We start from the raw sequence: 22824 nt of genomic DNA, 5'->3' as shown, positions 1-22824 counted from the left end.
CATTAAAAGCCAGCTGTGCTTCGAACTTAACCAGTGTAGCTGACAATCTGGAATCCGCACAGGTTGATGCATCAATGTTACTTTATATTGTAGAAATTGATTGATCACAGAAATAAGTTTACGGAAATGGCACCACATATGTTGCGGGTTACACACGTCATCAAGCAGAAAGGTAATGTCTGTCCACAAGGCACCTTTTCAATAGCAATACCGTCGATCCCCGAAAATCGCCTGGGTTACGTTCCTAGTGCTCCCGCGAATTGTGAAAAACCATAACTTTTGGATGTGGTCCAAAAAAATGCCTATTTTTATACTTTAAATCCTAAATATGCCCCCAAATTTGCTCCTAAAATACTTAAATTATTTTAAAAGCCAAACTCCAATGCCGATAAACCAAGCGAGCCTGCACCACATCCCTATTGCATATACAGGTTAAAAGAGAAATGGGTGTCACCCAGGCTAAGGACTCTCTATTGGCCCCAGTGAGCCCATGCACATATTGGGGATGACCCAAGAAATGGGACTTTAAAGGTGAGGTTCACTTGGTGTATATTAGATAAACAATAGTACAAAGCAGTAAGTAGATAAAATACAAAAAAGTTTATTGACACAAATTCATAATGAAATCGAACATCAATGCATGAGTATACAGTAATGCAACAAAAGAACCATATCTTGTAGTGATGGGGTCACATATGTCTGACATGTTTCGCCGTCATTGTATAGGCTTCCTCAGGGACATTTAGAGATTGGTGACCTCAAAATAGGTTCTAAATATAAATAACATGTTATAGGTCTTGAGACATTTTAGAAATCTGTATACACGTAGAGAATAATTGTGTTTGCTCACCAATTACTGTATCCGGGGCATCATAAACAAATCTGTCCTCAGGGGCAAGTGCTGTGTATCATACTCCCCTGTTGGATACACAGCACTTTCCCCTGAGGACAGATTTGTTTATGATGCCCCGGATACAGTAATTGGTGAGCAAACACAATTATTCTCTACGTGTATACAGATTTCTAAAATGTCTCGAGACTTATAACATGTTATTTATATTTAGAACCTATTTTGAGGTCACCAATCTCTAAATGTCCCTGAGGAAGCCTATACAATGACGGCGAAACATGTCGGACATATGTGACCCCATCACTACAAGATATGGTTCTTTTGTTGCATTACTGTATACTCATGCATTGATGTTTGATTTCATTATGAATTTGTGTCAATAAACTTTTTTGTATTTTATCTACTTACTGCTTTGTACTATTGTTTATCTAATATACACCAAGTGCACCTCACCTTTAAAGTCCCATTTCTTGGGTCGTCCCCAATATGTGCATGGGCCCACTGGGGCCAATAGAGAGTCCTTAGCCTGGGTGACACCCATTTCTCTTTTAACTTGCTCCTAAAACACTTTAATTTCATTTCAAACTCAGCCTAAAGTGGATGTAAACCCTCACATATACCCAGTGAAGTGAACAGCCTCAGATGATACACAGAGATGAGACCAATCTCCCTACATACGTTTTATTTGCATATCTGCTGTATTCCGCTTTCCACACTGTTTAGAAAGTGAACATTGTGTTAGAATGTTTTCTTTCTGTTTCAGCTGTGGGAGTTTAGTCTTGGCATACACTGTATGACAGCTGATTGGAGGAAAGCCCCCCCCCCCTCCCCACCACAAAGGCAGAGGAAAGAAGAAGCATGTAGAGCTGTGCATGTGAACAGACCAGCTCTCTGCTAATCTATCTCTATGTGCCCACCCCGACACAAATTTCCAGCTGCTTTTATCTCCTGTGTCGGAGAACTTGTCAGAAGTTATCATGCTGATAACAGAGGAACCGAGCAGCAGAAAGACACAGGACATAGGGCTTTGGAGAGGCATAAGTAAACACTATACAGTGGTGATCGAAAGTTTGGGCACCCCAGGTAAAAATTTGTATTAATGTGCATAAAGAAACCAAGGAAAGATGGAAAAATCTCCAAAAGGCATCAAATTACAGATTAGACATTCTTATAATATGTCAACGAAAGTTAGATTTTATTTCCATCATTGACACTTTCAAAATTACAGAAAACAAAAAAATGGCGTCTGCAAAGGTTTGGGCACCATGCAGAATTTATAGCATGCACTGCCCCCTTTGCAAGGCTGAGACCTGCCAGTGTCATGGATTGTTGTCAATCATCGTCTGGGAAGACCAGGTGATGTCAATCTCAAAGGTTTTAAATGCCCAGACTCATCTGACCTTGCCCCAACAATCAGCACCATGGGATCTTCTAAGCAGTTGTCTAGAAAACTGAAACTGAAAATAGTTGACGCTCACAAAGCTGGAGAAGGCTATAAGAAGATAGCAAAGCGTTTTCAGATGTCAATATCCTCTGTTCGGAATGTAATTAAGAAATGGCAGTCATCAGGAACAGTGGAAGTTAAAGCAAGATCTGGAAGACCAAGAAAAATATCAGACAGAACAGCTCGCAGGATTGTGAGAAAAACAATTCAAAACCCACGTTTGACTGCACGATCCCTCCAGAAAGATCTGGCAGACACTGGAGTTGTTACACTATTCCACTATAAAGAGATACTTGTACAAATATGGTCTTCATGGAAGAGTCATCAGAAGAAAACCTCTTCTACGTCCTCACCAAAAAAATCAGCGTTTGAACTTTGCAAATGAACATATAGACAAGCCTGATGCATTTTGGAAACAAGTTCTGTGGACCGATTGGTTAAAATTGAACTTTTTGGCCGGAATGAGCAAAGGTACGTTTGGAGAAGAAGGGGCACAGAATTTAATGAAAAGAACCTCTGTCCAACTGTTAAGCATGGGGGGGGGGGGATCAATCATGCTTTGGGGTTGTATTGCAGCCAGTGGCACAGGGAACATCTCACGAGTAGAAGGAAAAATGGATTCAATAAAATTTCAGCAAATTTTGGATGGTAACTTGATGCCATCTGTGAAAAAGCTGAAGTTAAAGAGAGGATGGCTTCTACAAATGGATAATGATCCTAAACACACCTCGAAATCCACGGGGGATTTCTTCAAGAGGCGTAAACTGAAGGTTTTGCCATGGCCTTCCCACAATCTCCTGACCTCAACATAATTGAAAATCTATGGATAGACCTTAAAAGAGCAGTGCGTGACAGACAGCCCAGAAATCTCAAAGAACTGGAATACTTTTGTTAGGAAGAATGGGCAAAGATACCTCAAACAAGAATTGAAAGACTCTTGGCTGGCTACAAGAAGTATTTACAAGCTGTGATACTTGCCAAAGGGGCAGTACAAGATATTAACTCTGCAGGGTGCCCAAACTTTTGCAGACACCATTTTTTTGTTTTCTGTTATTTTGAAAGTGTAAATGATGGAAATAAAATCTAACTTTTGTTGACATATTAAGAATGTCTAATCTGTAATCTGATGCCTTTTGGAGATTTTTCCATCTTTCCTTGGCTTCTTTATGCACATTAATACAAATTTTTACCTGGGGTGCCCAAACTTTCGATCACCACTGTAGATATATGTGCCCAGGTCAAATTTCATGAATGGTGTTTACATCCACTTTAATACACTGCTCAAAAACTTTTTAATCAGAGTATAGCATCAAGCCCGTTAAACTTCAGGGATATTGATCTGGTCAGTTAAGTAGCAGAGGGGGTTGTTAATCAGTTTCAGCTGCTTTGCCGTTAATGAAATTAATAATAGTTGCACTAGATAGGCAACAATGAGACGACCTCCAAAATAAGAATGGTTTCACCGGTGGAGGCCATTGACATTTTTTTCCCCACTCATCTTTTCTGACTGTTTTTCATTAGTTTTGCATTTGGCTAGGGTCAGTGTCACTAGTGATAGCATGAAGTGCAACTGAAACCTATAGGCCAGGGTTTCTCAACCAGGGTTCCGTGCAACCCTAGGGTTCCTCCTGAGGTTGCTAGGGGTTCCTTAAGCAATAGGCAATTTCTGCCTTTTAGATAAGTTTCCAATGACACCTTTGTTCCTTTTAGTTATCTGTAAGGGGTAATTCTTCCCAATGATAAGAGTAGGAGCATTCTTCCCACTGACTGTCACACTAATGTGTCAAAAGTTGTAGATTTTTAATTTTTAGCAGGGGTTCCCCGAGACCAGAAATTTATTTCAAGGGTTCCTCTGTGTTGAAAAGGTTGAGAAAGGCTGCTATAGAGGTTGCACAGGCAGTCCAACTTCTCCAGGATGGCATATCAATGCGTGACATTGCTAAAAGGTTTGTTGTGTCTTCCAGCACAGTCTCCAGAGCATGGAAGAGATTCTAGGAGAGCTGGACAGGGCTGTAGAAGGTCCTTAATACATCAGCAGGACCGGTATCTGCTCCTTTGTGCATAGAGGAACATGATGAGCACTGCCAGAGTCCTACAAAATGACCTCCAGCAGGCCACTGGTGTGAATGTCTCTGATCAAACAATCGAAAACAGATTTAATGAGGGCCCAACATCCTCTTGTTGGCCCTGTGCTCACTGCCCGGCACCGTGAAGCTCGATTGTCATTTGCCATTAAACACCAGTATCAGCAGGTCTGCCCCTGGCACCCTGTTCCTTTCACAGATGAGAGGAGGTTCACCCTGAGCACGTGACAGATGTGAAGGGGTCTGGAAAAGCCATGGACAACATTATGCTGCCTGTAACATCGTTTAGCATGACTGGTTTGGTGGTGGGTCAGTGATGGTCTGGGGAGGGATATCCATGGAGGGATGCACAGACCTCTACAGGCTAGACAATGGCACCCTGACTGCCATTAGGTAACAGGATGAAAACCTTGGACCCATTGTCAGATCCTACGCTGGTGCAGTGGGTCCTGGGTTCCACCTGGTGCACGACAATGCCTGGTCTCATGTGGCAAGGGTATGCAGCCGGTTCCTGGAGGATAAAGGAATTGATACCATTGAATGGCCCCCATGCTTGTTTGACCTAAATTTAATAGAATTCCTCTGGGACATTATGTTTTAGTCCATCCGACGGCGCCAGGTTGCACCTTAGACTATTCAGGAGCTCAGTGATGCCCTGGTCCAGATCTGGCAGGAAATACCCCAGGGCACCATTCGTCATCTCATTAGGAGCATGGTCCGACATTGTCAGGCATGCATACAAGCACGTGGGGGCCGTGCAAACTACTGAGTACCATTTTGAGTTCCTGCAATGAAATTTCAGCAAAATGCAATAGCCTACTGCATCATTTTTTTTTACTTTGATTTTCGGGGTGTCTTTAACCACCTCCCACCCGGGCCATTGTACATATACGGCCGGGTGGGAGTCTCGTCCTTCTGATCGGACGTTCCGGAACGTCCTTCAGAAGGAGAAAGATCGCGCCGCCGCGGACACGCGCAGCGGCGTGATCTCGATGTGCCTGCGTCCCTAGGACACCGAGCAACAAGACTCGGCAGGAGGGCCCTGTGATTGGCCCTCCTGATCACATGACGGCTGTGTCCAATCACAGCCGTCATGTAATGTCAATACAGCCGTTGTAACGGCTTCGATCTCTTCTCCTCCTGACAGATCCTGTCAGTGAGGAGAAGAGGAGAGGATCGATTCTGCAGCCGGGGTGATCAGTGAGTATTTCTAATTACTCACTGATCACAGGGGGGGTCTGTGCTGGTAATCAGATGATTGATTACCAGTGCAGCCCTGGGGGGAGGGGGTGCCACTAGAGCCACCAGGGATGCCCACCCATGACCACCAGGGATGCCCACCATGGCCACCAGGGATGGCAAACAGGGCTCAGAGAGCCTGCCAGTGGTGCCCCCCTATCAGTGCTGCCCACCAATGCCATCTATCAGTGCTGCCCACCAGTGCCCGTTATTGCCATCTATCAGTGCCGCCCACCAGTGCCCATTATTGCCCACCAGTGCTGCCTATCAGTGCCCATCAGTGCCGATCAGTGCCGCCCATCAGTGCCCATCAGTGCCGCCGATCAGTCCCCATCAGTGCTGCCTATCAGTACCTATCAGCGCTGCCTATCAGTGCCCACCAATGCTGCATATCAGTGCTATCTATCAGTGCCACATATCAGTGCCCATCAGTGCTGCATATCAGTGCTGCATATCAGTGCCCATCAGTGCTGCATATCAGTGCCACCCCATCAGTGCCACCCCATCAGTGCCACCCCATCAGTGTCTCCTTATCAGTGCCTGTCAGTGCGGCGTCATCAGTGCTCATCAGTGCAGGAAAAAACTTATCTATTTACAAAATTTTATAACCTAAACAAAAAAACTTTTTTTTTTTTTTCAAACTTTTCGGTATTTTTTTATTTGTGCACCAAAAAAGAAAAAACCTGGCGGTGATCAAATACCACCAAAAGAAAGCTCTATTTGTGGGGAAAAAATGACATAAATTTGGTTTAGGTACAGTGTTGCATGACCGCGCAATTGTCATTCAAAATGCAACAGCGCTAAAAGCTGAAAATTGGTCTGGGAAGGAAGGGGGTTTAAGTGCCCAGTATTGAGGTGGTTAAATTCAGCGCTCTGTAGGTTGATATTTTTCATTTTCATCAAACGATGTGGCATCCTTTCATGCAAGCGCGTTTTCTTTGGTATAAGTAGGGTAAGAATATACATGAATGACTGAGTCCACGAACTATGAACCATATACTTTGCAGAGGTCGACTGTATAACAGGAGCTTACTGACCATAGAATGGCTGAGGAGTACTTTCCTTGGAGGAGGTCTCCATATTATTGAGTGGCACAGAGATTCTTGTAGTTTATCAAGTTGATGAACAGTTTCAAAAAGCTGGTAAAAGTAAAGGTAAACCTTCTCATTTCCCCCCTCAGAAGGTAGCTCTCCCTAACACTGCTCCAATTCTCTCTCTAACCAGCAGGGCTTTAACCTGACCTATGCCCACACGAGGGTGAACCGATGATGCAGAAATAGCTATTCTGTGTCAAGATGGCCGACCCAAAGCTTCAGGATTTCTGCATCCAATAGGAGATGTCTGCCTCCCCAGGATGGTCACCTGGAACCCATAATAGAGGACAAATTAGTCCCCAATATTTCCTACCAGCCTAAAGAACAAGACAAGCTGAAGCCCAACACCAGCCTACACAGTGATATTGTAGCCTATCTAATAGAGACCACTAACCACACTGAAAATGCAGCCTAGCCGTTTACTAAAGACAAATAATATCACATATACAGTCAGGTCCATAAATATTGGGACATCGTCACAATTGTAATCATTTTGGCTCTATACACCACCACAATGGATTTGAAATGAAACAAACAAGATGTGCTTTAACTGCAGGCTTTCAGCTTTAATTTGAGTGTACATCCAAATCAGGTGAACGGTGTAGGAATTACAACAGTTTGTATATGGGCCTCCCACTTTATAAGGGACCAAAAGTAATGGGACAATTGGCTGCTCAGCTGTTCCATGGCCAGGTGTGTGTTATTCCCTCATTATCCCATTTACAAGGAGCAGATAAAAGGTCCAGAGTTCATTTCAAGTGTGCTGTTTGCATTTGGAACCTGTTGCTGTCAACTCTCAATATGAGATCCAAAGAGCTGTCACTATCAGTGAAGCAAGCCATCATTAGGCTGAAAAAACAAAACAAACCCATCAAAGAGATAGCAAAAACATTAGGTGTGGCCAAATCAACTGTTTGGAACATCCATAACCGGTTACTACCCACCCGCCGTCACGGCGGAGCGGTGTACCTATTATCCTGGGATGCTGTCATATGACGGCGCACCAGAACAGCCTCTCTCGCGCGCCCCCGGGGGTGAGCGGAGCAGCGATCGTGACCGCGACACGTTGCTAGGACACGGCGCGATCCGATCTCGGTAAAGAGTCAATGACATGACTCTTTACCCATGTGATCGGCTGTGTCCAATCACAGCCAGTCACATGTGTAGCGGGGTCTTCCATTATACAAGTTCTAAAAGACTGCTGCTTGACATTTGAGAGGAACTCGGCTCCATCTAGTGGCCAAAAGGACACATTGCAGCGGCTATGGAATTTCTTTTGATGTTATTTTCCTTTCAGGAAGTTGAGCAGTCTTCATCGCCCATAGTGCTTTGAGAGTACCAGGGTGCACTGCTGCACCGCACAGCCTTCTGGGGGAAGCTTTATAAAGGAAGGGAGGAGCCAGGCTCACTCTCTTGGGAAAGACACAGTGAGACAAGCAGGATGCCAGTGCTGTGGGCTGATGCTGTATGCTAGGCCGAAACTCCTGGGCCTTAAGTGACTAAGTTGCAGTGTTTCATCTCCAGTAGAGGATCCCTCCTGGAGGTCCCATCGATGTTCTACAGAGACCAGGCTCATCCACCCCAAATACCTAGCGCGGCTGGTGACAGAGGCCGGAGACTGAGACAGCAGCGGAGGCTTCCTGGGAGACAGTCCTGTTGGTGAGAGGGCACCTGCCCAAAAACTGACTCTATCTATCAAAGAAGTAACTTTAGTCAGGATTAGCCTTAGAGTAGTAGAAGGCAATATACCAGGTGGCCCAGTACATCTCTCACAGAAGTTTTACCGGCAATCCTGCACAGACAACCCGCGGTGATTACTAACTGTTTGCTGCCATTCTCTCTATTGATCACCCATCCTCAATGTGGATTACAAATTGCGAGTGCACCAACGTTGCTAGCGAAGATATAGAGAAGAAACAGCGGACTCAGATAGGTCTGACATTCTGATACTGTGTCTAACTGAATGCTGAGCCTTATCTCCAAAAGTATAATAGTGATTAAGATGGTGGTCCTATAGGCTCTGAGACATTTCCTGAAACAATTAATGTGCCCTTGAGGAGTGATATCACAGTATTTATCTTATCTTTGATTAATTAATTAGTATATCCTTTTACAAAGTCATATTTTACTGTATCGAAACTGTTTATTTGATTTACAGTAAATAACTTTCCTGTTTAAAAGCAAGCTTGTGTGTGGTCACCTTGTATTACCCAGAAGGACTGCAGCTGGAGAGAGGTAACAGGTCATTATTATTTATTGAAGTGTTATATTCCAATCTGTGTAGCCATTTGGTATTCCAGTCCTATTCTGGGTCAGTTGTGCCTAGGGAGGGTTCGAGCCAATTCTGTGGGTTGTTAGGCAGGACGTAGACCCAATAATCTAATCAGCAGCTCCTGCGGGGGTGGTGCTACACGTGGGGGCTCGTCCGGGATCATCTACAGTCCTGCAACACAACCCTCTCAGCCACAGAATCCCCCTCAACGCAGAAATGGATCCTACCGCTGCAGCCGAGTGGTGCAGGGAAGAGAATGTCGTAGTGGAAAATGGCCTGGTGGTTGAAATCAAGGGAGAGGTCTGGACTGAGGAAAAACTCCTCCCAGTTTTAAGGGCACTGTCCACAGACAGGAAATTCTGGGTGACTGACATAAAGACAGACACCACCGTTCCACACACGTATGCATTGTGTGAGTGGAGGAAGGGGGTCCCTGATTACTTTAAGGGAACCAGTGTAAAGACTACTGACCAAACAGAACTTTTCTTAATACATCCAGAAGTCCTTACTGAAGGTCCCTCATCCACCACTCCTGGGGGATCCAGCAAAGAAAAAGGTGTCCAAGAAGGGAGTCCAGAGTCACCACCTTTGTCTACCTTTAGCTCAGAACTGTGTGCTGTTCTCGGGGAAATCGTAGCAAAATGTAGTAAGGACTCCCCAAACTATCTGATGACTGAATATAGGAAGCTCAGGACATTCTCTGGGAAACAGCCTGTGCCTTCGACAGAAGATGGACTTAAAGAGTGGGTATTATCAGATCCCCATGCACTCTGAAGATCTGGAGGAGAAGTGGCAACTGTTCTTACCAGCTAAATACAGGGAGAGAGTTCTGGCTGCTCTTCATGATAATCATGGCCATCTGGGACCTGAAAGAACTTTTCAGCTTGTCAGAGACAGGTTCTACTGGCCCTGTATGAGGGCCGAAGTTGAAGGATACTGTCATTCTTGTGTCCGATGTATACAAAGGAAGACTCTGCCACGTCAAGCAGCCCCAATGGGCCATCTGCAAAGCCAGGGACCCATGGAACTGGTGTGCATTGATTTCCTTTGCCTAGAGCCTGATCTGAGTGGCCAAGGGAATGTCCTTGTGGTAACAGATCATTTTACCAGATACGCCCAAGCATTCCCAACAAGGGATCAGAAGGCCTCTACAGTAGCCAAAGTTCTTGTAGAAAAGTTCTTTGTACACTATGGGTTACCACAACGCCTCCATTCAGATCAGGGAAGAGACTTTGAAAGCAGACTGATCAAGAGACTGTTAGATCTGTTAGGCATCCAAAAGACTAGAACTACTCCCTACCATCCACAAGGGGATGCCCAGCCGGAACGATTTAACAGGACTCTTTTGGACATGTTGGGGACTTTAAGCTCAGAGAAGAAACAGCATTGGGGAAAACATGTAGCTGCCATTGTGCATGCCTACAACAGTACTGTCAGTGATGCTACTGGATATTCCCCTTATCGTCTAATGTTTGGACGAGAGGCTCGATTGCCAGTGGATTTGGCCTTTGGCATCTCGCCCGATCACACCTCTTCAGCATCGCACAAGGGATATGTGGACCGACTGCGGAAGAGTCTGAAATCGGCCTATGATAAAGCTCAGGCCACATCTGATCAACGTGGACTGAGGAATAAAAGGAATTTCGACTTAAAAGTTCGGATCCAAGACTTGCAACCAGGGGACAGGGTATTGTTGAGGAACTTGGGTGTCCCGGGAAAACACAAGTTGGCAGACCGCTGGAAGTCCCAACCTTATGTTATCTGCAAGCAACTACCAAACCTCCCTGTGTATCAAATTCGGCCTGAAGGAAGTGTGGGTCCATTGAAGACTTGGCATAGGAACCATTTACTGCCTCTCTCTGAAGCAGTTCGCATGCCTCCTGTCGTAGATTCGCCAGAGACCCCTTCGACCTCTCGCCTGTCCAGACCAGTCACCAGATCTCAGTCGACACTCCCAGATGTGAGGGAGGGAAATTCTCCATCTGAAGATCTGGAAGATGAAGAGGAGGTACCTGACTGGATGTGGTCGTCTCAGTTACCAGAACCCACACCTGCCTCCCTGTCTTCATCCGAATTGGCTGACAGAGGAACCCTTCGGGCGGAAGCCCCCGAATTCATACCTTTCCACATGCTTCCAGAAGAAGTAGTTGATGATGAAGATCCTGAGGAGGAGGTTGCACCTTTCTCTGAAGAAGAACTGACCGCTCTTGAAGCATCAGATTCCTGTGTGTTGGAACATGAGGAGGAGGACATTGAAGAATCCCCAGAAGTGGCTGGTCCTAGTACCTCTGAGATCGTGCATCCCAAAGAACAGAGGGAAAGAAGAGTCATTCACCCACCCAAAAGACTGACCTATGACCAATTGGGTGAATGCTCGGAAGAGGCTATCTTTACTTCCAAACGAACTCTTGATCAGCCTAGTTCTTCCACCGCAGATTTGGTGGAGGACAACCCTAGCTCACCCCCAGGCACATCTGTACAAGCCACTCAAGTGTCAGGGGTCTGTGAACAGAATTACCTTCCCTCCCCCGACAATTGGTGGGAGGTTCCTATGTCGAACCTGTGTTGTAATATGCAGTTGTTAAGTTTGAACTCTGCTTATGAAAAGGAAGATGATTCCCTGTTATGCATATGTTAATGTTTTTTTTTTTTGTGTACTGCCAACATATGCACTGGAGTACATGCTGTTGTCCTCTTTGGGGACCAAAGTTTCTCAAGTGGGGGGAGTGTGTAGCGGGGTCTTCCATTATACAAGTTCTAAAAGACTGCTGCTTGACATTTGAGAGGAACTCGGCTCCATCTAGTGGCCAAAAGGACACATTGCAGCGGCTATGGAATTTCTTTTGATGTTATTTTCCTTTCAGGAAGTTGAGCAGTCTTCATCGCCCATAGTGCTTTGAGAGTACCAGGGTGCACTGCTGCACCGCACAGCCTTCTGGGGGAAGCTTTATAAAGGAAGGGAGGAGCCAGGCTCACTCTCTTGGGAAAGACACAGTGAGACAAGCAGGATGCCAGTGCTGTGGGCTGATGCTGTATGCTAGGCCGAAACTCCTGGGCCTTAAGTGACTAAGTTGCAGTGTTTCATCTCCAGTAGAGGATCCCTCCTGGAGGTCCCATCGATGTTCTACAGAGACCAGGCTCATCCACCCCAAATACCTAGCGCGGCTGGTGACAGAGGCCGGAGACTGAGACAGCAGCGGAGGCTTCCTGGGAGACAGTCCTGTTGGTGAGAGGGCACCTGCCCAAAAACTGACTCTATCTATCAAAGAAGTAACTTTAGTCAGGATTAGCCTTAGAGTAGTAGAAGGCAATATACCAGGTGGCCCAGTACATCTCTCACAGAAGTTTTACCGGCAATCCTGCACAGACAACCCGCGGTGATTACTAACTGTTTGCTGCCATTCTCTCTATTGATCACCTATCCTCAATGTGGATTACAAATTGCGAGTGCACCAACGTTGCTAGCGAAGATATAGAGAAGAAACAGCGGACTCAGATAGGTCTGACATTCTGATACTGTGTCTAACTGAATGCTGAGCCTTATCTCCAAAAGTATAATAGTGATTAAGATGGTGGTCCTATAGGCTCTGAGACATTTCCTGAAACAATTAATGTGCCCTTGAGGAGTGATATCACAGTATTTATCTTATCTTTGATTAATTAATTAGTATATCCTTTTACAAAGTCATATTTTACTGTATCGAAACTGTTTATTTGATTTACAGTAAATAACTTTCCTGTTTAAAAGCAAGCTTGTGTGTGGTCACCTTGTATTACCCAGAAGGACTGCAGCTGGAGAGAGGTAACAGGTCATTATTATTTATTGAAGTGTTATATTCCAATCTGTGTAGCCATTTGGTATTCCAGTCCTATTCTGGGTCAGTTGTGCCTAGGGAGGGTTCGAGCCAATTCTGTGGGTTGTTAGGCAGGACGTAGACCCAATAATCTAATCAGCAGCTCCTGCGGGGGTGGTGCTACACATGTAAATGAGGAAGTGCCATTATTCGGCTCTCCTCGGGTCACACTCAGGGCCGGTGCTAGACTACGCCCTAGGCAAGACCAGCTACTTGCGCCCCCGCCCCCAAAACAATAAAATAAAAAGGGAAGGGGTTAAAAACTCCTCTATGTCATACCCAGTGACCCTGATCTTATGGCTCCTCTATGTTATGCTGTCATACCAAGTGACCCCCATATTCCTCCATGTCACACCTGGGGACCCTAATGTCCCTCTATGCCACACCAAGGGACCCCAATGATCCTCCATGTCACACCAGGGGCACCTGATGTTCCTCCATGTCATACCCAGAGACCCTGATGTTTTTCCATGCCACACCTGGGGACCCTGATGTCCCTCCATGTCACACCTGGGGACCTCAATCCCCCATGGCACACCCAGGGACCCCATTTCCTCATGGCACACCTGGTGACCCCGAAACCCTTTTAGACCCGGTGACGCCTATCCCCCATGGCACACCTGGTGACCCTGATTCCAGTGGCGGAGCCAGAGGGTTAGCTGGGGTGTCAATTGACACCCCAGAAAAAGTCCCTGCCACCCCTGTTGCCACCCCGATCCTGGCTGGCAGCGGAGGAATCACAGGCAGTGGTGGGATGGGATCAGCCGATCCCTCTAAGCTGGCGGCCAGGGTCAGGGAGCAGCAAAGCAGTGCGTCCCGAAGCCGAGCCCGCCCATTCTGTGACAATAGCGAATGAAAATTCGCTATTGTCACATGGATCCTCCTCCGGCCAATCAGGGAGCGGGTCCTCCCGCTTCCTGATTGGCCGAATGGCAAACGCCGTGCCATTGGTCGAGGAGGCGCCGGCGGGAGGACTGAGAAGATGCAGGGAGCCGCGGACCGTTGAGAAGCTGCTGTGATGACCGTCCGTCCGTGAGGTAAGTAAGCCGGTCTCACGGGGGGGGGGGACGCTGGCACTCTGCAATGATTGCGGGCAAATGCTGTGGCTGTCTCACTCTGCAATAATAATTGGGGGCATTGCTGTCTCACTGCAATAATAATTGGGGGCAAGGCTGTCGCACTCTGCAATAATCATTGGGGGCAAGGCTGTCTCACTGCAATAATAATTGGGGGCATTGCTGTCGCACTCTGCAATAATATTTGGGGGCAAGGCTGTCTCACTGCAATAATAATTGGGGGCAAGGCTGTCGCACTCTGCAATAATAATTGGGGGCATTGCTGTCTCACTGCAATAATAATTGGGGGCATTGCTGTCGCACTCTGCAATAATATTTGGGGGCATTGCTGTCGCACTCTGCAATAATAATTGGGGGCATTGCTGTCGCACTCTGCAATAATCATTGGGGGCATTGCTGTCTCACTGTAATAATCATTGGGGGCAAGGCTGTCTCACTGCAATAATCATTGGGGGCATTGCTGTCTCACTGTAATAATCATTGGGGGCAGGGCTGTCTCACTCTGCAATAATCATTGGGGGCAAGGCTGTCTCACTCTGCAATAATCATTGGGGGCATTGCTGTCTCACTGCAATAATCATTGGGGGCAATGCTGTCGCACTCTGCAATAATCATTGGGGGCATTGCTGTCTCACTGTAATAATCATTGGGGGCAAGGCTGTCTCACTCTGCAATAATCATTGGGGGCATTGCTGTCTCACTGCAATAATCATTGGGGGCAAGGCTGTCTCACTGCAATAATCATTGGGGGCAAGGCTGTCTCACTGCAATAATCATTGGGGGCATTGCTGTCTCACTGCAATAATCATTGGGGGCATTGCTGTCTCACTGCAATAATCATTGGGGGCATTGCTGTCTCACTGCAATAATCATTGGGGGCAAGGCTGTCTCACTGCAATAATCATTGGGGGCAAGGCTGTCGCACTCTGCAATAATCATTGGGGGCATTGCTGTCTCACTGCAATAATCATTGGGGGCATTGCTGTCTCACTGCAATAATCATTGGGGGCAAGGCTGTATCCTCTGATCACCACCACCTGTATCCTGTCTTTACTAGTAATGGCAGCGATCATTAGAGGGACTGCGACATTGCGGTGGACGAATCTGACACTAAATTACACTTTGTATATTGACCCCCCAAAATAATACCTAGCCACCCCTTTGCCACCCCTGTTTTAAAAGTCTAGCTCCGCCACTGCCTGATTCCCTTTCACACCAGGAAACCTCCATGTCACACCCAGGGACCCTGATCCCCTGTTCTGGGGACACTCATTGGGAGGTATGAAGAGAGAGGCACGCACTCTGCCCTCCTTCACCATGATCCTGCTGATTCCTTCTCCTAGGACGCTCCTCTTCTGGACCACAGTGCTCACCACAGCTCCAACCGGCTTCTGGTGAAGGGAGAAGCAGCAGTCAGAGAACTCCGCACATTCCTAATCCCCAACCTCCTCAGACCATTCCAGTGCCTCGTCGTTTCCAGTAAAGGTGTCGCCCTCCAGTGCCAAGCTTGGGGTCAGGTTCAGCTCTCCTCCGCACCCTGCTTAATACCGACCCAGGGAAATGAACGGCTGCCCACCAGCTCAGTGCAGAGAGTCACTTCCTGCCCAGGGCTTACATCACTCAGCTCCAGCCAAAGAGGATCATCATGCAGGCAGCACTCCTGTGGGCTCCCTTCCTGCATCTTGGCCCCCCCAACAGTGGTGGAAAGCCAGGGCCTGGTAGTTCAGCCACTGCCCCAAACACCTGGCATCTTCCTCTGTCCATTCTTCCTCCCCCACTGCCGCCCCCTCCCCTCAGCTCACAAGGATCATTCATGATGGACAGAGAGTGCCGACTCATGGCTGCGCCCCTAGGTTGCAATGCGCCCTAGGCGGCTGCCTAGTTTGCCTAGTGGAAGCACCGGCCCTGGTCACACTGTCAGTGTGTGAGGTGAGGAGAGCCGATCAGCAACTCTTCCTCATAGGGGACATAGGGAAATGTAATCAGGGCACTGATCACCAGTGCCCTGATTACACAAGTGTGAAATAAAGTGCCATAACTGCCCACCATCAGTGCCCACAGTGCCTGCAATCAGTGCCCACAATCAGTGCCCATAGTGCTGCCAGTCAGTGCCCATCAGTGTCTGCTCATCTAGGCACTGATGGGCACTGACTGGCAGCACTATGGGCAATGAGTTTGGGCACTGATGTGGCTGCCCATCAGTGTCAATCAGTGCCACCCGTCAGTGTCCATCAGTGCCGCCCGTCAGTGCCACCCGTCAGTGCCACCTCTCAGTGCCCATCAGTGCCACCTATCAGTGCTCATCAGTGCCGCCTATTAGTGCCACCTATCAGTGCTCATCAGTGCGGCATATTAGTTCCACCTCATCAGTGCCCATAAGTGCCACCTCAACAGTGCCCATCAGTGCAGCCTATCAGTTCCCTTCAGTGCCGCCTCATCAGTGCACATATGTGAAGGAGAAAAATGTATTTATTTTCAAAATTTACTCACAGAATATAAGAAAAACTTTTTTTTTTTCAAAATGTTCTGTCTTTTTTCTTTGTAAGAAATAAAAAATCCAGAGGTGATTAAATACCACCAAAAGAAAGCTCTATTTGTGTGAAAAAAATGATAAAAATTTCATATGGGTACAGTGTAGCATGACCGCGCAATTGTCATTCAAAGTGTGAGAGCGCTGAAAGCTGAAAATTTGCCTGGGGCAGGAAGGAGGTGAAAGTGCACTGTAGGCAAATGGTTAAAAAGAAAGAATGCAACGGTGAGCTCAGCAACACCAAAAGACCCGGAAGAACACGGAAAACAACTGTGGTGGATGACCGAAGAATTCTTTCCCTGGTGAAGAAAATACCCTTCACAACAGTTGGCCAGATCAAGAACACTCTCCAGGAGGTAGGTATATGTGTGTCAAAGTCAACAATCAAGAGAAGACTTCACCAGAGTGAATACAGAGGGTTCACCACAAGATGTAAACCATTGGTGAGCCTCAAAAACAGGAAGGCCAGATTAGAGTTTGCCAAACAACATCTAAAAAAGCCTTCACAGTTCTGGAATAACATCCTATGGACAGATGAGACCAAGATCAACTTGTACCAGAGTGATGGGAAGAGAAGAGCATGGAGAAGGAAAGGAACTGCTCATGATCCAAAGCATACCACCTCATCAGTGAAGCATGGTGGTGGTAGTGTCATGGCGTGGGCATGTATGGCTGCCAATGGAACTGGTTCTCTTGTATTTATTGATGATGTGACTGCTGACAACAGCAGCAGGATGAATTCTGAAGTGTTTCGGGCAATATTATCTGCTCATATTCAGCCAAATGCTTCAGAATTCAGTGGACAGGGATTCACAGTGCAGATGGACAATGACCCGAAGCATACTGCAAAAGCAACCAAAGAATTTTTTAAGGAAAAGAAGTGGAATGTTATGCAATGGCCAAGTCAATCACCTGACCTGAATCCGATTGAGCATGCATTTCACTTGCTGAAGACAAAACTGAAGGGAAAATGCCCCAAGAACAAGCAGGAACTGAAGACAGTTGCAGTAGAGGCCTGGCAGAGCATCACCAGGGATGAAACCCAGCGTCTGGTGATTTCTATGTGTTCCAGACTTCAGGCTGTAATTGACTGCAAAGGATTTGCAACCAAATATTAAAAAGGGAAAATTTGAAAATTTGATTTATGATTGCTAATCTGTCCCATTACTTTTGGTCCCTTAAAAAGAGAGGCACATATACAAACTGTTGTAACTCATACACCGTTCACCTGATTTGGATGTAAATACCCTCAAATTAAAGCTGAAAGTCTGCAGTTAAAGCACATCTTGTTTCATTTCAAATCCATTGTGGTGGTGTATAGAGCCAAAAAGATTTGATTTGTGTCGATGTCCCAATGTTTATGGACCTGACTGTATAATGTAGTTAATCCATTCATCAGTGACCACACTGAGAATGTAGCCGATCCATTTATTTGAGACCTGTGACCTCCCTGAGATTATAGCCTCTCCATTCAGCAGGGATGAGTGACCTCAACGAGAATGCATCCTATTTATTCAGTACAAACCGGTGACATCACTGAGAATGCAGCTTATCCATACATTAGCGACCAGTGACATCACTGAGAATGTAGCCTATCCATTCATTAGAGACCGGTGACATCACTGAGAATGCAGCCTATCCATTCACTAGAGACCGGTGACATCACTGAGAATGCAGCCTATCCAGTCACTAGAGACCGGTGACATCATTGAGAATGTAGCCTATCCCTTCACTAGAGACCAGTGACACCACTGAGAATGTAGCCTATCTATTCATTGGAGACCAGTGACATCACTGAGAATGTAGCCTATCCATTCACTAGAGAGCGGTGACATCACTGAGAATGCAGCCTATCTATTCTTTAGAGACCGGGGACATCACTGAGAATGCAGCCTATCCATTCACTAGAGACCAGTGACATCACTGAGAATGTAGCCTATCTATTCATTAGAGACTGGTGACATCACTGAGAATGTAGCCTATCCATTCACTAGAGACCAATGACTTCACTGAGAATGCAGCTTATCCATTCACTAGAGACCAGTGACATCACTGGGAATGCAGCCTATACATTCATTAGAGACCAGTGACATCACTGAGAATGCAGCCTATCTATTCATTAGAGACCAGTGACATCACTGAGAATGCAGCCTATCTATTCATTAGAGACCGGTGACATCACTGAGAATGCAGCCTATCTATTCATTAGAGACCGGTGACATCACTGAGAATGCAGCCTATCCATTCACTAGAGACCAGTGACATCACTGAGAATGTAGCCTATCTATTCATTAGAGACTGGTGACATCACTGAGAATGTAGCCTATCCATTCACTAGAGACCAGTGACTTCACTGAGAATGCAGCCTATCTTTTCACTAGAGACCGGTGACATCACTGAGAATGCAGCCTATCCATTCACTAGAGACCAGTGACATCACTGAGAATGCAGCCTATCCATTCACTAGAGACCGGTGACATCACTGAGAATGTAGCCTATCTATTCATTAAAGACCAGTGACATCACTAATAATGTAGCCTATCTATTCATTAGAGACTGGTGACATCACTGAGAATGCAGCCTATCCATTCACTAGAGACCAGTGACATCACTGAGAATGCAGCCTATCCATTCACTAGAGACCAGTGACATCACTGAGAATGCAGCCAATCCATTCACTAGAGACCGGTGACATCACTGAGAATGCAGCCTATCCATTCTCTAGAGACCGGTGACATCACTGAGAATGTAGCCTATCTATTCATTAGAGACTGGTGACATCACTGAGAATGTAGCCTATCCATTCACTAGAGACCAGTGACTTCACTGAGAATGCAGCCTATCTTTTCACTAGAGACCGGTGACATCACTGAGAATGCAGCCTATCCATTCACTAGAGACCAGTGACATCACTGAGAATGCAGCCAATCCATTCACTAGAGACCGGTGACATCACTGAGAATGCAGCCTATCCATTCTCTAGAGACCGGTGACATCACTGAGAATGCAGCCTATCCATTCACTAGAGACCGGTGACATCACTGAGAATGCAGCCTATCCATTCTCTAGAGACCGGTGACATCACAGAGAAAAGCAGATCTGTGTTGTGTATATATATATTACAAATTGCAAATAAAATATGTACTGTGTGTGTCTCATGTTTCTGCCTGTGCTAGTTTTAATACCGGAATACATGGAGTGTGTATCCTCCCCTCCTCCTCCTCCATCTTTCATTCTTGTTTCTGCTAGCTGCCATAATCCTCCCTCCAAGCCCATCACCCGCTTGCTTTCTCTGGACTTTGTTCACCTCTCTCTTCCCCGTACTTCTGCTCTCGCTCCACACTCACTGCATTTAGAAGTCTAAAAATAATAATAATCCTGGACGTTTTAATTGAAATGTCATCGGAGGATTATCTTTCATGGCAAACTCTACCGTGCGGAGAACTCACATAAGCTTTAACATTTTACTAGTAAAGGATTATTTCATTGCTTGGCCTTTAAAGCTCACATTTCAAGTAAAGAAAATGGTATTTTCCCTTAAGAAGTCGCAGGCTGACATTGAAGTGTGTGCAGATCTTAGTAAATTGATGGCTCTGCCTTGTTACTTGTTGTTTGAAGAGTAAATCCGCCAACAAGTAACATCAATCAGCTGCTAATTCTGCCTAGGAAACACTTGGCTGTGCTAAAGACAGAAGGTTTATGTAAGGAACCGCTGAGGACATTTTCCTCTCCATCTGAGTTCCTATAGGACCCAATTCACTCTTCCTTCATGTACTAAACACCACCAATGTTCCTCCTACACTTCCAGGGACCTAGAATAGAAGACCATGGAGAACACTGACTATGCAAGACTTCCAGCTGCCTCCTGCAAAGCTCCTATAGCCTGATCTATCTATCCAAACCTATGTACCCCCCCCCCCCCCCAACCTCTGAATCCTGAACTGTGTACCCCCTCTGACCTCTGAATCCGGAACTGTGTACCCCCTCTGACCTCTGAATCCGGAACTGTGTACCCCCTCTGACCTCTGAATCCAGAACTGTGTACCCCCCTGACCTCTGAATCCAGAATTGTGCCCCCCCCGACCTCTTAATCCAGAACTGTGTACCCTCCCCTGACCTCTGAATCCTGAACTGTGTACCCCCTCTGACCTCTGAATCCAGAGCTGTGTACCCCCTGACCTCTGAATCTGGAACTGTGTACCCCCCCTGACCTCTGAATCCAGAATTGTGCCCCCCCCCCCGACCTCTTAATCCAGAACTGTGTACCCTCCCCTGACCTCTGAATCCTGAACTGTGTACCCCCTCTGACCTCTGAATCCAGAGCTGTGTACCCCCTGACCTCTGAATCCAGAATTGTGTACCCCCGACCTCTGAATCTGGAACTGTGTACCCCCCCTGACCTTGGAATCCAGAGCTGTGTACCCCCCAACCTCTGAATCCAGAACTGTGTACCCCCCCCCGACCTCTGAATCCAGAACTGTGTACCCCCCTGACCTTGGAATCCAGAACTGTGTACCCCCTAACCTCTGAATCCAGAACTGTGTACCCCCCTGACCTCTGAATCCAGAAATGTGTACCCCCCTGGCCTCTGAATCCAGAAATGTGTACCCCCCTAACCTCTGAATCCAGAAATGTGTACCCCCCCCCCCCGACCTCTGAATCCAAAAATGTGTACCCCCACCTCTGAATCCAGAACTGTGTACCCCAATCTCTGAATCCAAACCTGTGTACCCTAACCTCTGAATCCAGAACTGTGTACCCCAATCTCTGAATCCAAACCTGTGTACCCTGACCTCTGAATCCAGAACTGTGTACTCTGACCTGTGTACCCTGACTTTTGAATCTAGAACTGTGTATCCTGATCTGTGTACCCTGACCTCTGAATCCAGAACTGTGTACCCTGACCTCTGAATATAGAACTGTGTATACTGATCTCTGAATCTAGAACTGTGTACCCTGACCTCTGAATCTAGAACTGTGTACCCTGACCTCTGATTTTAGAACTGTGTACCCTGACCTCTGAATCTAGAACTTTGTATCCTGACTTGTATATCTCTGATTTTGTGCGTAATGGTCAGTGTATCTTGAAGTTAGAACCACATACTTTGCCAGCTTTTTGTTGCCTAGTCCCAATTTTTTGAGACGTGTTGCTGCCATCAATTTAAAAAAACATTATTTTTTTCTTAAAATGGTACATTTTCTCAGTGCAAACATTTGATATGTTTTCTATTTTCTGTTGTGAATAAAATATAGGTTTGTGAAATCAGCAGATCATTTAATTATGTTTTTTATGTAGATTTTACACAGAGCCCAACTTTTTTGCTATTGGGGTTGAACGTCCTGATCTTTATATCCTGACCTATACAGTAGCTGCCAGCTTTGAGCATTGTATTCTGACTGCAGGGAAACCTCCCACTGGGTGTGCTGATGGGGGAATCAAGCAATTTTCTTTCTATTAACCTGTGATCGAAGGAAAGAAAATTGCAAAATCTATGGGCCTGTGTATCCTGATCTCCATATCCTGACCTGTGTATCCTGATCTCCATATCCTGACCTCCAAATCCTGGCCTGTGTATACTGATCTCCATATCCTGACCTGTGTATCCTGGTCTCTGTATCCTGATCTGTGTACCCTGATCTGTGTATCTTTACCTGTGTATCCTGATCTCCATATCCTGACCTCTGTATCCTAAATTTTGTATTCTGACCTGTGCATCCTGATCTCCATATACTGACCAGTGTATCCTGATCTCTGTATCCTGACCTGTATATTCTGACCTGTGCATCCTGACCTGTACATACTGGTGTCTGTATACTGACCTGTGTATCCTGATCACAAAGTACCAATGTACTCTGACCTGAGCAGCCTTACCATAGATGCCAACAGTCCCGATTTGCCCAGGACATTCCTGGAAATCAGACCAATGTCCAGGTCTGAGGATTTCCCGTAAAAATCCACCTCTGTCCCGGACATTGGGGCGGGGGCGTGGTACCGGTGTAGCATGAAGATCGGTACTCCTCTGCAGCACCTGCGCTGGTTTGAGGCACAACCACCTGAGCGCAGAGCTGCTGACAACAACAAGGGACACGGCGGACAGTGGGACAAAGCCTGCGGATGGGGAGCAGAGCGGAGAATGGCTCAATGTCTACATGTACCCCAAGCTATGTATCCTAATCTGTGTACCCGGACATGTATACCCTTACCTGTGTATCAAAACAAAGTGTTTTTACCCTGACCTGTGCATCCCAATCTGTAACCCTGACCAGTGTATCTTCACATTTAAAGTGGAAGTAAACCCTCCTATCGTTTTCAAGCTAGGAAGCTGCCATCTTGGCCTCTGTTTAATCTTCAACTGCCCTGATGCTGCATATGTGATCAGT

At 46.4% G+C, this 22824-nt stretch overlaps 1 protein-coding gene across 1 annotated transcript in view; it reads right to left on the bottom strand.

Annotated features, from left to right (window-relative positions):
* TMPRSS3 (transmembrane serine protease 3) overlaps positions 1-22824 on the bottom strand; it is a gene marked incomplete at its 5' end in the record, with an annotated part of 134841 nt that overhangs the window by 58755 nt on the left and 53262 nt on the right.

The sequence above is a fragment of the Pelophylax lessonae genome (genome assembly GCF_965119305.1).
Source record: "Pelophylax lessonae genome assembly, chromosome: 2".
Taxonomy (NCBI): Eukaryota; Metazoa; Chordata; class Amphibia; order Anura; family Ranidae; genus Pelophylax; species Pelophylax lessonae.
The sequence above is the reverse complement of the archived record's forward strand: the minus strand, read 5'-3'. Positions and strand labels throughout refer to the sequence as shown.